Consider the following 22,127-nt stretch of genomic DNA (forward strand, 5'->3'; position numbering starts at 1 on the left):
CCGAAGTCCTATAGGCTTGGTGTCTAAAATACTGATTGTTATTTAAACCTATATACATGTTTGCCTAATGATAGATGCATATGCAGAATACAGAAAGTCCTATAGGCATGGTGTCTAAGATGCAGAATTTTAGAATCGACTTACAGGAAATTGCAGAAAACCCTATAAACATGGTATCTATATGAGAATGTAGAAAATCTTATGGGCATGGTATCTATGTGAGAATGTAGAGTTTCAATGATTTATAAAATGCAGAACTTTAAAACATAGTACTTCCTATAGGCATGATCTCTAGATGAGATGCATAATTTTATAAATGATAACCCCTATAGGCATGATATCTACCCCCTGCATGCATAGTTCCCCACCCTTTTACACTAGACGACCCCAAATGTTTATTACAAGATTATTACAAACCAGAATTGATAAAAGAAAAAGAAAATAAAATTACATCAAAAAACTAAAAGTCCCAACCAAGGAGAGCCTGATTCGTACTTCTGTCTGAAGCATGAAGTAAACCAACTCCAAAGATCAAGTTCCAAAGCCTTTCTCTTATTTGGGATGTGTCAAAGTTCCTAAGAGTCTCAAAGGGGCTCCGGGAAATGCTTACACCCCAAATATATTTCAGAATCAAGAACATAGTGCAGTGTGGAAGGGCCAGCCCTCAAATGTCGAAGTTCAGAGGGAACTCAAGGTCCCAAAGCAAGGCTCATAAGAGAAGGGAAGAACTTAAAATTCTAAGAATAAGTGTAAGTGCACAGGGGAAGGGAATCAGGGAGAGCCATGGCAGGCTGGTGGTCATACCCAGCAATTTAGAATGCTGGCACACCCCTGACCAGCCTGCTAACCAAACATTGAGAGTTAGGATCCATTGTGGATCAGGTTATGGCCAGGGCAGTAATTAGGATACTGTCAGGCCAAGACCTTAACTCAGGTGCATAAAAGGGAATAGGGGTAGGGATTCATAACAGAAACAGAAGTAGGGAGGGAAAATATTTAGCACAAATTACTGAATATGAGCAGTAAATAGTCTGAAACTGCAAATTAAACACATAGGAGTAAGGCAGAAAATTATATAAAAGACTTACCAGTTTCAAAGGAAAATAAGTAAGAAAAAGTAGCCTCGAGAGAGCCAAGTTGTAAACAGCAGTTCCAAAAGATCTCAAGCAAAGCAGAATTTAAAACAGTATTGCAAGAAAGTGTTTTTGTTCGTATGTATTTCAGTATGTGTCTGTGTTTCTTTTTGTAAAGAGGGAAGACTAGGTCTTTATATAGTTTTGAAAACAAGCAATACATAGGCAAAGAGTGTACAAACATAGAAATAGCAATCAATTAGTATCAATTAAGACAACTGGACTCCTCTAATTAAGGAGTCTAGTCCAAACGGCTAGTCAAGACGGAATAAGGAAGGAAATCAGTTTAATAAGGCTGATTAGGGCAAGGAAACTACATAGTGCATAAACAAGGTCATATACATAGTGGGTAATTAAGGAAAGTTGAAATAATAGTGTTTTTATAAAGTAAAGTAGGGCATCAGTTCGAAAAATCAATCAAAAGGATCCTGGATCCAATTGTGATCACGAGGAATTTCAAGTAATTAAGCAAAAAGAGTCATATAAGTATAGAAATAATTCAAACCGGTACGGAATTATAGAAGAAATACACAAGATCGTGTATTTAAGGAAAACATCACAAGCATGGGGTTTTTACACAAAAAGACCAAGAAAACAGCCAGTAGGGTAAAGGAGATTCAATCGAAAGGAATCAGTGAAGAATTACTAGCCTTATTAAAAGGATTTCAAAATCAATCACTTGGTTGTGAAACCTTTTAAAAGAGGAGTTTTTCTCATATAAAAATCATACAGCTTAAACAAAGAAAGAGTCTAACAATGGAAGTTTCAGAGCCACAAGCAAACAGGATTTCGAGTTTGATTACAGGCTCACGGTGAGTCACTCTAGTGCCACTTATCAAAGAAAATCCCCAAATCTTTAGGGTTTCAAATAGAATCAGGGGTGAGAAATCAAGGTCATTGAGAGAGGAAAACATACACAAACAAATTCAGAAGAAATAGAGGCTACGAGTTTTAAACAAAGTAGGTAAAAGCATGCAAGCAGGAACATAAACAAAACTCAGTAACAAAATCGAAGAGCTCAAACTTAAATACGTATAGCAAATAATGAGGAAAACAACAAAAATTAATGTGTGAACAAAGAACAGAAAAAGTCTTGCATAATCACGAAACAAGCAAGAGAGAGCAAACTCGAGCATAATAAGAAATAAACATACAAGTATAAAACACACATAAAGAGAGAACAAAAGAGTCAGAAAACATTTAAAGAAACTTTTTCAGAAACCCTAAAAATCAAATTTGAACAATTTCGAAAGGGAAATTTGGGGAAAAATCTTAAAACGTCAAGTAAAGACCAGGCATGTCACAGATCTGAAAGAAATAATCAAGTATAAACCTTAGAAGGCTTAAAAATGGCAGAGAAGACCCTAGAATGAGAAAGTCTTGAGGAAAGTCGGATCCTAAGTTGAAGAGACTCATATTGTTAGAACACGCCGGAAAATGGACGTAGAGGCTATAGATCTTACAGATCTGAGACAGATCCAAAGAAAACCTTTGAAGTCAGGCCTCCAAACTTCGAGTAACTTAAGTTTTGGTGAGAGAGAGTGAGCACAGGCCATCCATGGCTAGGAATGCCATGGATTCCGGTGGAAACATGACAGAAGTAGGTGGAAAGCAGCTAGGGTTTAGGAGAGGGCTAGAGAGGATTTGGGAGATGAAGGCGGCATCTTTGATACAAATGAGTTAGGGTTAGGGGGGTATGGGAATTAAAAAAAGAAAGAACGAATCACGGCCGTTGATCAAAATGATCAACGACCAAGATTAAATGGGAAGCCGGGCAGGTCTGAAAACGGGTCAAGGGGTCGGGTAAAAATTGAAATAATAATGGGCTATGTGTTAAATAGCCAATTTCCCCCTTTTTATTTTATAAAAAATAGCTAAAATGATTTTAAAAACAAATTAAAAGTACTTAACTAATTAATAATATATAAACATTAATCTAAAAATACTGGGAATGATTTTATAATTGTAAAATGCTGTTAATCGTAAGATAGGCTATAATTGCAATTATATGCAATTCAACTTTAAAAATACCAAATAAATTTGTAAAATATGCAAAAATCACCTTAATCATATTTTGGTGTAAATATGAGAATGGAAATAAATTATTCACCAAAATGATAATTTTAGGAATAGTTATTGGATTTTGCACTGCTAAAATAGACAATAAATTGATTTTAAAAATCTTAAAAATTAGGAAAAAATACCAAAACTCTTGGGCATGCTTATATATGCATACACATTATATTTTGAAAGTGTTTTGAGTATTAAAATACATAGGGAAAAATTGGGTATCAACAACTACCCCTCTTTACCCGAGGAGGATGAAAGAGTTGTCGGGTAAATATAAGATGGCCAATTTTGACCAAAAGAAACGATTTGCAAAGAATTCTGACCTAGCTCTAGCTCTTGAGCTGCCTACATATCCTTGGTCTTACAGGAATCAGGCCATATGTAGTTCAGGATCCATCGGCAGAATATGCCGATGGAGATTTGAAACGGACGGACGCAATGTTTTAGATTGAGAGAGGTTTTCTAAAAAATCGATAGGCTGCGGGAACCGGAGCGGGATCGCTCCTGCTGAGACGGTCATTTCCTGACGGTGCACCTGCAAGTAAGCAATACGAGCGCATATTATGCGTAAATTTAAACGTGATGCAAATTCCCATTGGACCATGAATGTTGTCCTCGGACGGTTAAGATGACGTCCTCGAACCATGACGTCCTGGGCCATGATGTGTATCGCATGCTATGAAATGATGATCTCGGGCTATGAGAATGGTGCCTCTGAACCATGATTCCTTCGAATAATGATATGCAAAAGATAAAATAGGGTCCTCAGGCCATGGCATGGTGTTCTCGGGCTATGAAAATGGTGCCTCCGAACAATGACGCCTTTGGACAATTTGGCGATCTTTCGGCCCATTAAATGCAGAAGGTGGCGATCTTTCAGCCGATGCAAGACGTAAATAAAAGGTGGCGATATTTCAGCCGATGCAAGAAAGATAAGGTGGCGATCTTTCAGCCGATGCAAGAAAATAAAGTGGCGATATTTCAGCCGTGCAAGAAAATAAAGTGGCGATGTTTCAGCCATACAGGATAGAGATAAAGCTTAGTCTCGGAAGGCAGAAAGTTAGCCTTGTGCAATGCGGGAAACGTAGATGGAGGTAGAGCTTAACCTCGAAAGGCAGAAAGGTAGCCTTACAGAATGCAGATGGAGGTAGAGCTTAACCTCCGAAAGCAGAAAGGTAGCCTTATGCAAAATGCAGAAAAATGCAAGATGGAGGCAATGCTTAGTCTCGGAAGGCAGAAAGGTAGCCTTATGCAAAATGTAGATGGAGACAGAGCTTAGTCTCGAAAGGCAGAAAGGTAGCCTTATACGATGCAGATGGAGACAGAGCTTAGTCTCGAAAGGCAGAAAGGTAGCCTTATGCGATGCAGATGGAGATAGAGCTTAGTCTCGAAAGGCAGAAAGGTAGCCTTATGCGATGCAGATGGAGGTAGAGCTTAACCGAGGAAGGCAAAAAGGTAGCCTTATGTGATGCAGATGGAGACAGAGCTTAGTCTCGAAAGGCAGATAAGTAGCCTTATGCAGATGATGATAAAGGTAGAGCTTAACCTCGGAAGACAGAAAGGTAGCCTTATGCAATGCAGAGAAATGCAGGATGGTTAGTATCAAGATCTCTTAGCTGATAGCCGATTATGACAATATGACTGCTGGGGAGATTGTATACGGATAGCAATTGCGGACAAGTGATGATTCTGAGAAGTTGTGTTCTTGAGAGTGCATAAATATACCTAATGATATTGCGAATTGAGTGCCTACATCCAAAGAAAAATCGTGAGTTCTGTAAGGGGAAAGGTGTTTTCCCCGGGCTTTTGACGTTGCCTGTTATTGGGGTAGCGTCGCTAAACAACAACAATTTAGATAATAGTTATGCATGCTTTATTAAATATAGCGTAAGTATATGATCGAAAATAGCTTTATTTAGATGAACCAACGACTGCGACGTGGTTCAAGACATTACAACCTCTTTTTCTCCAGAATTTTGAGGGTCCTCCTCAAAATTCTGCCCCAGTTTACTGAACGGACATTTCTAACGGCTATGCTAAATGACTAAAAAACATCTTTGGAATTTTGAGGGTCCTCCTGAAAATTCTTCCCCAATTTACTGGGCTGGCGCTTCTGGCGATGCATGAACTAAAATTAACTTCGAAATTTTGAGGGTCCTCCTCAAAATTCTGCTCCAGTTCCAATAGCGGGGAAAATGGAATTTTTATTAAATTATGACCGAACCCATAGGGCTGCCTATGTATCCCTCTTAAATGGGTATCAGGTCAGGCAAAGTTCAAATTACATCATTAAGGGAATCATAAGTGGTTACACATAATATCGTTTCACTGCATCTGAATTGATTGGCTTCTGCCAGACTTCTCCATCCATCTCTGCAAGAATAATGGCTCCTCTAGTTAGAACCCGGTGAACCATGTACGGACCCTACCAATTGGGAGAGAACTTCCCCTAGGCTTCATCTTGATGTGGGAATATTTTCTTCAACACCAGCTGCCCCGGCGTAAACTTCCTTGGCTTAACCCTTTTGTTGAAGACTCTAGACATTCTGTTCTGATACAATTGACCGTGGAAAACTGCATTCATCCTTTTCCCATCTATAGGGGCTAACTTCTCGTAGCGACCTTTTACCCATTATGCGTCATCCAACTCTACTTCTTGTATGATCCTTAAGAAGGGAATTTCTACCTCGGCGGGGATGACCGCCTCTGTACCATAAACCAGCATGTAGGGAGTTTCTTCGGTCTATGTGCGGACTGTAGTGTGGTATCCCAATAAGGCGAATGATAACTTCTCATGCCATTGTTTGTGCCTTTCGACCATCTTCCTTAGTATCTTTTTGATATTCTTGTTGGTTGCTTTCACAGCTCCATTCATCTGAGGCCTGTAGGCTGTAGAGTTCTTGTGTTTGATCTTGAAAGTTTCACACATTGCTTTCATCAAGTCGTTGTTGAGATTGGAACCATTATCGGTGATGATTGACTCTGAAACTCCGAACCGACAAACAATGTGGTTGCGGACGAAACCCGCCACAACCTTCTTAGTGACCGCCTTGTATGATGCTGCTTCGACCCATTTGGTAAAATAATCGATTGCCACTAAGATGAACTTGTGCCCATTTGATGCGGCAGGCTCGATAGGTCTGATAACATCTATTCCCCAAGCGGCGAATGGCCCTGGTGAGCTTGTTGCAGTAAGCTCGTTTGGAGTATCCTTTACCATATCTGCATGTATCTGACAGCGATGGCATTTGCGAACATACTGGATACAGTCTGTTTCTATAGTCATCCAAAAATACCCTGCTCGGAGTATCTTCTTTTCTAAGACAAAACCGTTCATGTGCGGCCCGCAGGTCCCTGCATGCACTTCGTCCAATAGCCTGGATGCTTCTTTTGCTTCGACACACCTTAGTAAACCCAAATCGGGAGTCCTTCTGTACAGTATTCCTCCACTATGAAAAAAGTTGTTGGATAGCCTACGAAGTGTGCGCTTCTGAGTAGTGTTGGCAAGTCCTGGATATTCCCCTGACTCCTTGATATCATGGAACCATGGTTTTCCATCCGCTTCTTCCTCAACATGGGCACAATAAGCTGGCTGATCATGAAATTTGTATCTCGATGCTGGATCATGGACGACAAAGTAGCCAATGCATCAGCAAACTCGTTCTGGACTCTGGGGACGTGCTGAAATTCTGTCTTTATGAACCTTTTCCTCAACTCCTGTATATGATGCAAGTAGGGAAGTATCTTAGAGTTCTTGGTTGCCCACACTCCTCGAACCTGATGTATGAGCAAGTCTGAATCGCCGATCACTAGAAACTCCTGAACGTTCATGTCAATGGCCATTTTGAGCCCCAAGATGCAGGCTTCATATTCGGCCATATTATTGGTGCAAGGGAACCTGAGCTTGGCGGATACCGGGTAGTGCTGGCCGGTTTCTGATACTAAGACTGCTCCTATGCCAACTCCTTTGAAATTTGCAGCTCCGTCGAAAAACAACCTCCAACCATCATAGGATTCTGCAATATCTTCTCCTATGAAAGATACCTCTTCATCGGGAAAATACATTTTTAGGGGCTCGCATTCTCCGTCCACGGGATTCTCGGCGAGATGGTCCGCCAAGGCTTGCCCTTTTATTGCTTTCTGGGTCACGTAAACAATGTCGAATTCACTTAGCAGGATCTGCCACTTGGCGAGCTTGCTAGTGGGCATGGGCTTCTGGAAGATATACTTCTTAGGGTCCATTATGGATATGAGATAAGTAGTGTAAGTACAGAAGTAATGCCTTAACTTCTGGGCGACCCAAGTTAGAGCACAGCAAGTGCGTTCTAAGAGAGAATACCGGGCCTCGTACGGTGTGAACTTCTTACTGAGATAGTAGATGGCTTGCTCTTTTCTCCCTATTTCATCATGTTGTCCTAGAACACAACCGAATGCTCTATCCGATACCGCAAGGTAAAGCAATAGGGGTCTTCCCAACTCAGGCGGAACCAAGACCGGCGGCGTTGACAGGTATTCCTTAATTCTGTCAAACAATTTCTGACAATCATCAGTCCATTTGGTAGCAGCGTCCTTCTTCAACATTTTGAAGATAGGTTCACAAATGACCGTGGATTGAGCTATGAACCGACTGATATAGTTAAGTCTTCCCAGGAAACTCATCACGTCCTTCTTGTTCTTTGGCGGCGGAAATTCTTGGATAACTTTGACCTTTGATGGATTCAATTCTATTCCTCGATGACTCACAATGAAACCCAATAATTTTCCAGCAGGAACCCCGAATGCACACTTGGCGGGATTCAGTTTTAGATTGTACCTCCTCAGTCTGTTGAAGAACTTCCTTAGGTCTTCCATGTAATCCCTGGCTTTCTTGGATTTGATGATGACATCATCCATATATACCTCGATCTCCTTGTGTATCATGTCATGAAAGATGGTAGTCATGGCTCTCATGTAGGTGGAACCAGCGTTCTTCAAATTGAATGGCATCATTTTGCAACAGTACATTCCCCATGGCGTGATGAAAGCCATTTTTTCTGCATCTTCCTCATCCATCCATATCTGATGATACACATCGAAACAATCAACAAAAGACTGTAACTCATGCTTGGCGGAGTTGTCGATAAGAATGTGTATGTTAGGCAAGGGGAAGTCGTCTTTGGGACTGTCCCGATTGAGATCCCGGTAGTCAACACAAACTCTAACTTTCCCATCCTTTTTTGGCACTGGAACGATGTTGGTTAACCATGTCGGATATTTTACTACCCTGAGAACCTTGGCTTTGACTTGCTTGGTAACCTCTTATTTGATTTTCAAACTCATGTCGGGTTTGAATTTCTTGAGCTTCTGCTTTACCGGTGGGCATGTTGGATCTGTTGGTAGTTTGTGAGCTACAATGGATGTACTGAGACCAGTCATATTATCATATGACCAGGTGAATATGTCTTCATATTCCTTCAGTAACTCCGTGTACTCTTTCTTTTCTGATGGTGACAGGTGAACACTGATGCGTGTTTCTTTGACATTCCATGTATCTCCTAGATTAACGACCTCAGTTTAGTCCAAGTTATACTTACGCCTATTTTCAAAATTCTCAACTCCTATGATGACCTCTTCTAGTATATCACCCTCTTCTGAGTCCGTATCCGTTTGTTGCGTCGTCTCGTTGCAAGTCACAATCGTTGGTTCATCGTCAAGGCAAGTAATAGTAATGCTGGGTAAAATAAAGTGAATGATAGAAATATAATAAGAGCCAGATATATAATAAACTGAAATGCTTCGATTAAATTTGTAATTGTTTTGAGTATCAAAGCTCTTTTCAGAATTAAAGGCAATACGGAAATAAAATCAGCTAGTAAAAAGTAAAGTGTGATGCATGGTGCTTTTGTTTAGCCTTGCTACCCCGAAGCTTTCCGGGCCCTGGTGGTTGTGATTGAGAAATTGCTGAGGCGCTCTCCTCGGTTCACAACTTGTATAGAGGGGTCTTCCTCCCCGAAAATAACACAGCAGTCCATATCATCATCTTCTAGGAACAGATTCTTCACGGTTGCCAATGCTTCATCTTCCTCCGACCCATATATAATATCTGTCGGCTGGAAAGTCTGCTCTAGGTGAGGTATCGGATGCTCCAGTAGGTAGTAGGGACCGCACCATGGTGGCGATAAGTGATTGAACTCCTCCCAAGTGTACTTATACCCCAAACCAAATGTAGTGCCATATTTCTTCAGCTTGATGAGTTTGGCGATTCCCTGGAGGTTTTTGCCGAGTCCCTTTCCAGGTTCGTATGCACACAAATTCTGGATACTTTCAATCTTGTTATCCCACTATTTATCTTTGTCTACAGTGTTGACTCTTTCAATGTGGTAGTATGTTTCTCCGCCTATTCTCCTTCTGCCTCCAATCATCGGGATGGTCTGGCGACCATATATGGGGTTGCTACCATCGCCATGAATGATCACCTCTTGGTGATTTTATTCGAACTTCACTGCCTGATGCAGGGTCGATGCTACAGCTCCAGTGGCATGGATTCATGGTCGTCCCAACAACAAATTGTAGGATGCTGGGACATCTATCACTTGAAAGTCAACGTCGAACCAAGTTGGCCCCATTTGCAAGCATAGGCTGATTTCTCCGATAGTAGACCTTTAGGACCCATCGAAGGCTTTGACATTGATGGCCCCATCTTTGATTTCATACAGGCTCTTTCCTAATGTTCTGAGAGTTATCAATGGACAGATGTTGAGGCTGGAGCCTCCATCGATCAAGACTCTAGTGACGAAGTAATCCTCGCATTGCACGGTGATATGTAGGTCCATGTTGTGACTCAGTCCTTCCGGCGGTAGCTCATCTTCGTGGAAGGTGATTTTGTGGCTTTCTAGTATTTGTCCTACCGTATTTTCCATTTCGCCCCCAGTTATGTTGCTGGGCATATAAGCTTTGCTCAATATCTTCATCAAGGCATTTTTGTGTGCGTCAGAGCTCTGTAGAAGAGCTAGGATGGAGATTTGTGCTGTTGTTTTGTTCAACTGTTCAACGACCGAATACTCCTTAGCTTGTATTTTCCTTCAAAGATCGTCGGGACCAGTTTTAGTAGTCTATCCCGAGGCTTGCTTACTGGACTCAGCTAGGTGCTCTGGAGTGTAAAACCTGCCTGTTCTGGTCATACCCTGCGCAGCAATTGCTTCTCCTGTCTTGGTCTTTCCTTTCCTCCTTGCTTCAGCTGTGTAATCCCATGGTATGTCATTTGAGTGGAACGGTGTTATGTCTGACATTGCTACAGGGATGGGTACCCTCGGTGGTAACACAATAACTTCAAAGAGTACAGGTGCCCTTGGAGCCCCAAACTCACCCTCAATTGGCCCGACCACCTTCGTAGAAGAAGGTGCTTTAAATTCGAGAGGCATATACATGTTTACTTCATCTCCCCTGGAGGGTTCTGCACAATAATCTGGTTAAGTGTGACTGCTGGTTTCTTTTCCTCATCATCCTCAGCAATCAGTCCTATCGATCCCTTGGAGTCCCAGTCATCTTTGATCTCGATCATGTGAATGTCCCCACCCCTGTGATCAGGTAGAGGGTTGTTGCGGACATTGGGAGTAGGCTCCTTTGCTACGATAACCTTATTGTCGATCAGAGTTTGAATCTCCTGCCAAAAAGAATGTTTCTATCAACTTCCTGGCAACACAAAGTTATGCCGCCAGAAGGCAAGGGGGACTATCTGTATAGGGTAAAAATATGTTATATTAAATGATTGCATGAGGAAGTGACACGTGGAGCCGAAGATAGAAGATAGTTGAAACCGAAGGCGACGATCTCGTCTGTCACCGGGGAGAATGATACTTGTAAATATAAAATAAATATCGGCTACCCGGTAACGTTTAATGAAGAATATTCTACAGCATTTAGTACATTGTTTGTTGCAAAAAAAATATGGCATTCATACCCGCCGTTACACACTCTTCAATGGTCCTCATAATTGACATTAAAGAGAGGCTTGATCCTAGGACCTTATTCCCTAGGTGCACCTATAAATAGTGAGCTCTATTCAAAGCTTAATATAATCTTATTTTCTTGCTTTTTGATTTCATTATTGTTGTGCCCGGAAGCTTTGCTCCCGGAACTATTATTTCTGTTATTTCATCTCCATCTCAAGTCTATGTATTGCATATTTATTCTCCATCTCAAGTTTATGTATTGCATATTTATATAATTCATTTATTATTTCAGGATTAAATTAATTCACTTGTCTAGAAACCATGTATAAATTCAACTGTACCGTTTTTCAGGCATAGCTAGTGCATATATTGCGGAGTCTAATTAAAGTTAAAACTTAAAAGTGAAAGAGTAATATTAATTATCAATAGATTATGTTCAACAATTTCTAAAACGCCGCATAAGTGAAACAAGATAATACAAAAAAGCTCCAAAGCAATTTTGCAGGCACAATAAGAAAGTTCACAAAATGTTAAAAGAGTTACATATATATCTTGATTACATATTATATATATATATAATCTTAAAGCTTTATTTATTTTCTTGAAGATTTTATTTTCCTGAAGTGTTTAACCAAGTAGATTCTTGAAAAATATTTCCTCTCAACTCTAAATATGAAGCCCTTTTTTCCCTCTGTCCCTGTACTGGAAAAAACGACAACTCATACTTCTTCAAAAGGTTTAGCATTGGGTTTGTTATGTTGTCATATTCTTTAAGTAATACAACAACAACAACAACAATATATTCAGTAAAAAAATTCAAGTGGGATCTGTGCACAGACCTTAACACCTTATGAAAATAGATAGGATGTTTCAACAGACCCTCGGCTCAAGTAAAATATAATCCCAGTATTCATGAAAAAGAGACACCGTAGTGGAGAAGCCACGATAAAAGAAGCAATCACAACAGTATGAAAATAAGATAACCGAAGTAAAAATAACATGGTTTAATAGAAATGAAAGAAAAAGAAAATACGAGAGTAATATTAATACTACTGGTATGGCGAAGCAAACCGCACGACTACTTACTAACCTACTATCTTAATACTCGATCTTCACACCCTCTTATCGGTACACAAAATATAAACGTATGAATCAATTAACTTTTCAAACATTAATTAATAGGGTATCTGTTTAAATTAGGAAAACAAGTAAAATGGCAGTCATTTTTTGACACTTGGGCTTCACCATTAGAAATTACGATAAGGAATTAATTTTGTTGTACGATTAGTATGGTTTGTGGTGGAACACCTCATAGAACCACCAACTTTCTCTTTTATACCATCTTCAAATATCGTCAACCACCAAGAAGGAGGGGAGGAAAAGGAGCAGCGGATGATGCATTATTTGATCTCAAAGCCTAATTTAGCACATGTGGTACAATTAATTTGAATTTGATGCCGACTATTCATATCGATAACAAGATCTTTTGGTGGAATCTAACGTGGGAATGCCACCCCAAACCACAACACTCTCTATAATGCAAATTCCACTCCCTATTTTATAAAATTGAGCAGATAGTTCTCTTCTTCCCTCTTTTTTTATTGATTATCTGAAAATTCTTGAGGACTAGCTAACGTATAAATCTAAACTCGATGAATAGTGATTCCTTCGTTTATCCTTCTTTTTATCTATGACAGAATTCAAATTCGTGATATATATCTAATCTATGCGTTGTGTGCGATATTGATGCGCTCTTACCACTGACCTACACTACTCTATTTTCCTTCTTGTTTCCACGCAAAAATAAAGGAATAAAATAAAATGATTTATGTACCATCTTTCCCGTCCCTTTTTTCCCCTATTCTCCAAGCAAGCTAAATAATTCCTTTCTTCTAAGAACGCCATTCAAATGCAAAACCTAGTGCTTTAATATATGATCAAAACAATAAAAAATTTATCATAATTTGTCAATGATTTCTCTCCTAACCTGCAATTAATGGCATGATTACCAAAATACCAAACCAAAACTTATAATGAAAGCAAGCATATTAGGTGGTACAAGTACGGATAATTGAGTATATCCAGAGAAGTTCGTTACATGTGTAACCGAATACATATATGTCAATAAGCTTGATCCAGCTCATCTACTTTGATTTTGAAGCTCGTTCTGATTTCTATATAACGCTATAGTATCTAATTTATAATTATAGTTATATGAGTACTTTATCCTTAAATAGATCATATATTCAATACCTTTATACTTTCAGCTGAAGATTTACTCTAGAATTAGTTAGCTTTTAGTTTCCCCCCTCCTTCGGTACCGGACAAGTTTCAATAAAATACAAAAGAAAAATTATGTTTTTCTAGGATTTAATAAAAGTTTACCCTCAAAGACTTTCCGAACCCAAATATATTTATATTTAAAAAAAAAAGGCACAAGGTAACCTTAGAACAACAAGAGACAACATCGACAAAAATAAATTCAGACACTTTCGCTTCCTTTAAAGAATCCGCGCAAGAAAACCTTTGTTAGTACATGTAATTAAAGTTATGCCGGAGAAAGGTACAAAAATGTAAATCGAACTTTCTGACGTATTCACAGTAAACAACGATTTACAACTCCTTGTGATTCTAGAACTATCTAATCTCCATTTCCTGATTTGCTCAATATATATTTTCTTTTAAAAACAATAGTTCCAAATAAATACTCCTATCATATTCTATTTTTCAGGTCAGTATTATTTTAATTATAACAAAATTCTTTCAATTAATTTAGGAAACTTATGAAAGCTGGCATTAAGTTGGTTTTGACAGCGTAAAACTCGGGCTTATACTTGATAATCTGAAACTAATGAGGGTACATTGGACTCACACGTGTGTTCCGGTTTACACTCTATTTTTGTCTAACTTTAAATCTATGATCTAATTAAACACAACATTGATTGGTAATTTAATGACATTAATAATGATGCAATAGCTGGATTGTAGTAAGCCCCTGTGACATCCAAGAATGATAGCTAGTGAACCCTGTGCACATGAGAAGATCAATATTGTTATAAATGCGTTCTTTTAATATTCCAACTTCTTCTCTATGCAAAATGAATATAGTTTCCTTTCATGACTTTGCACTAAGAAGATTAAATTTCTTAATGCAACAGAAGATTAACTGAGTACATTAGGTTTAGCGGGCTTAAATAAAAAAAATTCTGAAAAAATAATTAAATAAGTTTTTAGCCTTTTAAAATTAGAAAACTTTAAATTTTCAGAGAAATAAGGAATTCTATCATGATTTGGGATTGGTTGATAAATCATTGATCACGTCCAAGGGCCTCAAGAATTATCCCTTTTTCCTTCTGTCTTTGAACTCTTAAAATTATTATTTCACCCCTTGAAATTGCATATTCCTTTTATAAATACTAGCATATATTCAACATCCCACATAGCAAAATAAGTAAAACAAATTCATGTACGAAGCTATAATCGTGTCGCATTTTAAGGATAGCTTTGTTCCCGTAAAATTAATGACCTCGTGGCTTGTTAAATAGAAAGTAAAAAAGAAAGGAGAGATTTTATTAGAAATTAAATAAATGGTACGATTGGTCGGTTAAATAATGTTATAAAGTTGAACTATAATTGAATGTGTAACACTTAGGAAAATTAATAACCCAATTTAGGGAAATATGGGGCATGGTGCACCCTGACTCCCACGTCAAACAATTAATGAGTTTCATCAATATCAATGGATCTAAATGCAAAATCAATGAGGATTTAAAGGTAGAAGTCTATGATTTGCGAAACAGCCCTTTGTTGAGGTGTCTTAAAATAAAGGATTGCATTGACAAGATTCAACTGAATTAGCATGCAATTAACATCTGGCACTGGTGGTAAGTGTTAAAAAGACTTCCAAAATTTTAAAACTGTTAGGCGTTTTGCATAATTTTTCTTTTCCCTTTGAGCTGCTTGCAAATTTCTCAAGACCCATAAAGATTAGGTCCCTTCAGTAACATTCTTGTCAAGCAGCCTTGATTTGACCTTTTTGTCATTTGACTTGTTAACAAATTCTTCTATAAGGTGAAGTATCGTATGTGCCAGTCTAAATCATTGGATCAAATAAAAATAGAAAAATATATAACAGTGCTCTCTTTTATATTTCACAGCAGACTACTTTTGTAGTATCAGACTTCATTGTATAGGAAAAAGTTGCCTTACTTGTGTATATTCTGGTCATCCGTCACTATAATTTGGTGCTCAATATTTTCTTTTGGAATAAAATAAAATCTTAAAATCCAGAGGCGGGCATGCATTTCTTATTCCTTCTTGGGGGTGAGTCTTTTAAGAACTGCATGTATACTCTTCAAGTTTCGATAAATCAAATAAGCAACCTAAACTATGAGATCGGCCTAAATGTATATCAAACCCTATTAATGAATACAATTTTCTAAGCACACAAGAGTGTAACATCTTAACCTCAAGATTTTACTCATTACAATTACCACGTATTACTCACAACTCACTCACGTACCCTAACATAGAGGTCATTGACATTATCTTTCCTTCATGAATCAAGTGCCCTAACACAACAAAAGAGAGTAGTTCCACACACTAAAATTTAAGAACAATTAGGAACTCAAGTGTGATGACCCAAAAGGTCATCACTTGTTTTGAAACGAAACTCCGTATTCCGAGGCCTTGAAAACCTCATTTAAAGTCACCTCGATTTGCGTGCGCAGTTCGGGCGCGTAGCCGAAAAGCTTATATATGATAATCTGTGAAAAACGATAAGTTTTGATTATAGAATGAGCTAATTTGACTCCGGTCAATGCTTTGGGTAAACTGACCCGGACCCGTGTTTTGACGGTCCCGGAGGGTCCGTAGGAAAATATGGGACTTGGGCGTATGCCCGGAATAGAATTCCAAGGTCCCGAGCCCGAGAAATGAATTTTCAAAGAAAATTATTTTCTGAAATTGTTTAAAGAAATTTGAGATAAAATTTGATTAGAACATGATGGTATCAGGACCGTATTTTGGTTCCGGCGCCCGGTACATGTCTTATATATGATTTAAAACATTTCTGTGGAATTTGGTGAAAAACGGATGTCATGTGACGTGACTCGGACTTGAATTGCAAAATTTATGTTTAAAGAAGTTTTGAGAAAATTTCATTGATCTCGAGATTTAATTTGATGTTCATGAGGTTATTTTGATGATTTGATTACACGAGTAAGTCCATATGATGTTTTTGAGTTAGTATGACATTTGGTTTGGAGCCCCGAGGGCTCGGGTGAGTTTCGGGTAAGTTCCACTTAGGAAAAAGTTGCAGATTCATAGAAGTTGCAGGTCTCTGAAGCCAGGTCTCGCGGTTCGCGGTGGGGACTCCACGACCGCGGTGAGATTTGTGCGGCCCGCGGTGAGCAAGGCCAAGCCTTCGCGGCCGCGCTCAATTTCTTGCGGTCCGCGGTGGTGACCTGTGCGACCGCGGTCTATTTCGTGCGGTCCGCACAGGGCACTGGACCGCAGTACCTCAGGAAGGCTTGTGCGGCCGCGGTCCATTTTGTGCGGTCCGCACAGGAGGTCTGAGAGGGGTATAAATAGACGGGATTTCCAGTTATTTTCATTTTTCAAAACCCCAAAACATAATAGTCGGTTTTTCAAACAACCTTTCTTCTCCAAATCAATTATAAGTCATTTTTAACTAGTTTTCTTCAATCATTAACATCTTTTAACATGATTTCAACTTCAAATCAATGATTTTCATGGGGGAAATTGAGTGTTTTGGATAGAACCTAGGTTTTATCAAAAATTGGTGATTTGGACCTCGATTTGAGGTCTGATTTCAAAACAAATTACATATTTGAGCTCGTGGGGGAATGGGTAATCAGGTTTTGGTTCGAATCTCGGGTTTTGACCACATGGGCCCGGGGGCGATTTTGAATTTTTGGGTAAAACTTTGGAAAACTCATTTTCATGCATCCAAATTGATTCATTTAGCGTTTATTGATGTAATTAAGTAACTTGTGGCTAGATACGAGCGAATTGGCAGGAGGAATCGAGGGGTAAAGCTATAATTGAAGCTTGAGTTGTGTTCGAGGCATCGAGGTAAGTGTTTGGTCTAACTTTAGCTTGAGGGATTAGAAGTTGTGTCCTATTTGCTATTTGCTTCTTGTCGAGTACGACGTATAGGCATGGTGACGAGTATCTATACGTTGGTGTCAAACATGACCGTGAGTCTTATCTTGTGATTTTCATGATCTCGTTGTATTATTCATGCCTTGGTGAAGATTTCTATTTATTGTGTAAAGTTGTGGAAAGAATTGTGACCTATGAACATTGAGGAGCGCTGGCTCCGGTTGTATAGTGAATTGTGAAAGTAAAAGTGATAATCGAAACCTTAGAGCATTGGCTCGAGTTGTGTAGTGAATTGTGAAGTAAAAGTGAGAAAGAAAAGAGATCATTATGTTGCCCCCTTGCCGGGCTATTGTTGAGTTGAGGTTCCCTTGCATTGTGTTCTTAATTGATATTACGGACGCTTAAGTTGATGATTCTTCGTGTTAGGTGTTGTAACAAGTTTATTTATAGCTGAGGTAGTTAGATGTTGAAGCTAGTTGAGTTATAGTTGAGATAGTTAGATGTTGGAATAAGTTTGGTTATGGTTGTTTCTCCCTTGCCGGGACGGTTAATTATGATTATTGTTGACTGTATATATTGGATCGGATTGCACGCCGCAATAGATATTATATTGGATCAGGTTGCACGCCGCAACAGTTATATATGTTGATCGGATTACACGCCGCAACAGATATTATATTGGATCGGGTTGCACGCCGCAACAGTTATATATGTGGATCGGGTTGCACACCGCAACAGATATTATATTGGATTGGGTTGTACGTCGCAACAAAGTTATATATGTGGATCGGGTTGCATGCCGCAACAGATATTATATTGGATCGGGTTGCATGCCGCAACAGTTATATATGTGGATCGGGTTGCATGCCGCAACAATATTAAATGATAAGGGATCGGGTTTCGCGCCGCAACAGTATTGTTATCGTATTGATTGTAGACATCGAGTGTTCTTTCATACTTTATTAAGTTTCTGATAAAATTGGTATGTTTCCCCAGAGTATGTTTCCCCCTCCCTTTTAAACTATTATTACCTGTTTATATTTCCGCTGTATATTATATAACTGCACAGGTTTATCTGGAGTCTGGTCCTAGCCTCGTCGCTACCTCGTCGCTACCTCGTCGGGGTTAGGCTAGGCACTTACCAGCACATGGGGTCGGTTGTGCTGATACTACACTCTACACTCTGTGCAGATACCGGAGTAGCCTTTGGTCAGCAGCAGTATCTCGGGAGCTAGCCTTCAGTCCACCGAGACACCGAGGCAGCCTTGCAGGCGTCCATAGGCCCGACGTCTCCTCTATCTTATTTTATATTCTGTTATCTCATGCATTCGAGACAAGCAGTGTTATATTTCTTTCAAATGGTTGTATTTAGTACTCTTAGTAGTCTGTGGATGTTGTGACACCAGGTTCTGGTTAGAGGCACGTGATGGTCTTTGAGACATTTTTGTTTTCTATTTATTTAAGACTTCCGCTAAATTTCATATTCCGCTGTTATTTAACTATTTATTCCCTTGTTAATATAATTGGTAAGAAGTTTTAAAATAAAGGAGTTAATGATTTCTAAGTTCATGGCTTGCCTAGCTTCTATGAGTAGGCGCCATCATGACTCCCGAGGGTGGGAAATCCGGGTCGTGACATCAAGACCGAAAGAATTCACTCACTCTCACAAATAACATTCATATGCCACAAAAGATGCACCATAGGCTTGCCCGTAGTGTATTACTCTACTAATCGAGCTCATTCAGTCTAAGATCAAGTAGGACTTATTTGGTTGTAATGTAGGCTGTGGGTTGGGTAGGATACATTTAGATATAAGAGTGACTACACCTCCCTAAGTACTTTAATACATACACTTTAACATTTAAAACTCCACACTTATCTCAAACCATAACTCCACCTTCACATCAACATAGATTAACTCCCCACTTCTTTAAGCACAAGTATATCACTAACCACCACCATCTAGAATTATTTTTCACAACAATACAACTAATTTTTTTTCCAATTCATATGGCTCTTACTTTTTCAAAACAGTGCACCTTTCTCCTTATTTCATTAGTTCCACTCAAAAGCCACACCCACTACCCCACACTTTAACTTTTACAAAGTTCATAATAATTCAAGTGCTCATGAGAGGTGAAAAGGTTCAAATAGATGGTTAATTCAAATGGATGGGTAAGGCTTGTAATGTGGTTGCCAAAGAAACAGGATTACAGGCTCAAAAGGGTTAACTATGATACATAACAATTAGGCGGGTAAACTATATATATGGCTCAACAAAGAAACGCCCATATCACTTCCAAGACTGAACAAAAATACTATTTCGCTTTGCAAACACACGGGGCAAGTTCTAGACATCAAATGCAATGCACAGAATAATACAAAATATTACACACACATGGCACATAACTCACTCAGGATTGGACTCATCAAGACACTCTAGTCAAAGAAGTTAAGCAAAGTTAAGATCATACAATTTAAGGTACTTATACAAGAGTCAAAAATTGAACTTAAGCGTCACAACAAAAGTACTCACTATTCTCAAGGCATGACAAAGTTAAAAGATATTGCTTCAATTCAAAACATAGCACAAGTTTTCCTACTTCTAAAAAATAAAAACTAACTATACCCGGTTCAAACAAAACCCTTGGAAAAGAACCGCGGCACAAAGAAAAACCAAGAGGGAATTACTACACTACCTACAAAGAAAATCTTTTTGTCCTTATTCTTTAGACTTACATCCCTCAAGAAAACTCTCTAGGAGATCCATCGTCGGGAAAAGTCCATTTTTCTTTTTTTTTCTTTTTCTTTTTGACAAAAACTACTACACTAAGAACGAATACTACAACTAAGCTAAAATAGCACGGAAACTCACCCACTACAACTAAGCTAAAATAGCACAGAAACTCACTCAAACAATCTCCTCACCCTCACACTTAAAATTGTACAATGTCCTCAATGCATACTATAAATAACAAGAGGGTAAAAGAGACTCCCTGGTAGGCCAAAGGTCGAAGTATTAGCAGCTCACGGGATACTCAGACTTCTCCCAGGTATGATTCTTTATGCGGGTACCTCACACTCAGTTTCAACCACCTACTCACTTTTGCACTCGCGTATTGGCATTTCTTCTTATGCTTAATGCTTATAATCCTACAAAACACAAAAATAATACTACAAAAATATTAACACAATAAAAAAATAATAAGAAGAAGAAAAGAAAAACATAGAATTGGGTTGCCTCCCAACAAGCGCTTTATTTAACGTCGCGGCACGACGTGAACCACTTTTTGTCTCCATTTCGAACTTATGAATGAGCCCCCAATTTGGCTTCAAGCTTTCTGTTATGCTCCCGGGGTGGTGGGAAAAATGTAATTGGGCCAAGTAACCAATTTCGCATTCTACACTTCTTGGCTTTCTGATGAGGGATGTAATTCTTTCTCTCTAGCACAATAAATTTTAGAATGTAAGTACCTTGTTCCTCGTCCATTGGCTCCTCCAAAGGCTCAGATGACTCAATTTCTATGTCATCATCCAAACACAATATTGAAAAATGCATGGAATGAGGACCAATACGTTCCAACTCTAAAACTGCATCACTAGTTACATACTCATATATACATACACTAGAGTTTTCAAATATAACATTATCTACTTCCTTACATAACTCTAGTGTGTTTTCCTCAACATGGACATCATTTATAAAAGTACGGTCGAATGATTGACTCTCCAATTTTAGCTCCTCGATTTGGCGTATAAGCTCCTTTTTAGTTTCACACAACTCAGAACTATTTTGTTGGGCGTTAGACGCATCAACCTTTGCAATCAATTGAGCTCCCAAGTCGTGAATAGATGTGCCAAATTTTTTGATCTCTTGTCCCAGTTCAGCTCTTCCTTCTATTAGGTCTTGTATCCCATCTGTAATTTTTTCACGTTGAGCCTCATATATTTCCAATCTTTCAGCTTGTTCCACCAGCCAAGTTTGACTCAAAATCTCCTCTTTTTCAAAATTTTCCTCTTGTTGGTACTCGCTCTCTTCATTCAATTCTTCCATATTGGCCTTCATTCTTGTTATTGTTGTCTTCATTCTTTTCATATCTTTTCTGAGTTAATCATGTTGCTCTGCTACGTGCCTCAGAATATCCCTAAAATATGCATCACGTTCCATATCATGTACTTCATTGCTCCTATCAAACTCATAAACATTATTACAAACATTATAATAAGAGCTCTGAGAGGGATAATAAGAATTAGGACAACCATTCCAATGGCCATCTTGACCACCACACATATTACAAATATTCCACTCATAGGATTGAGATTGTGCGCACAACTCGATCCTGGGAACATTCTGACAATTTTTCCACCAGTGCGGTCCTCGACAATATGGACAAGGATCATCAAAATAAGAGTAACCATCATTCGAATAACTTTCATTCCAAGATGCCATGTTAAAATAAATTAAAAAAATACTAATTAAACTAAAACACAAAAATATGAATAGATAAAAAAATTAAATGTCTAATCTAGAAAAATAGCTAATTTCTAAGTCCCCGGCAACGGCGCCAAAAACTTATTGCTCCCAAATGTACACGCAACTATACGTGGTCGACAAGTAATATAGGATTGTAAGTCCAGATATCGTACCCACAGGGACTTGTGATTAACTATCAACTAAATTAAACCAAACAATTAATCTATTCAAGCGAATCCTAAAGTATGAATATTTTACTAAAATTAATCTAAAGTAATAAATTAAGAGATTAAAGAAAATAAGTTGGCAAATTACAGAGACGAATTTAATGTGAGTGAATATTCTAGAGTTATGGGTTAGATAACAATCCCGTTGAGTTTTCCACTTTAATCG

The sequence above is a fragment of the Nicotiana tabacum genome, chromosome 3, assembly GCF_000715075.1.
Source record: "Nicotiana tabacum cultivar K326 chromosome 3, ASM71507v2, whole genome shotgun sequence".
NCBI classification, from domain to species: domain Eukaryota; kingdom Viridiplantae; phylum Streptophyta; class Magnoliopsida; order Solanales; family Solanaceae; genus Nicotiana; species Nicotiana tabacum.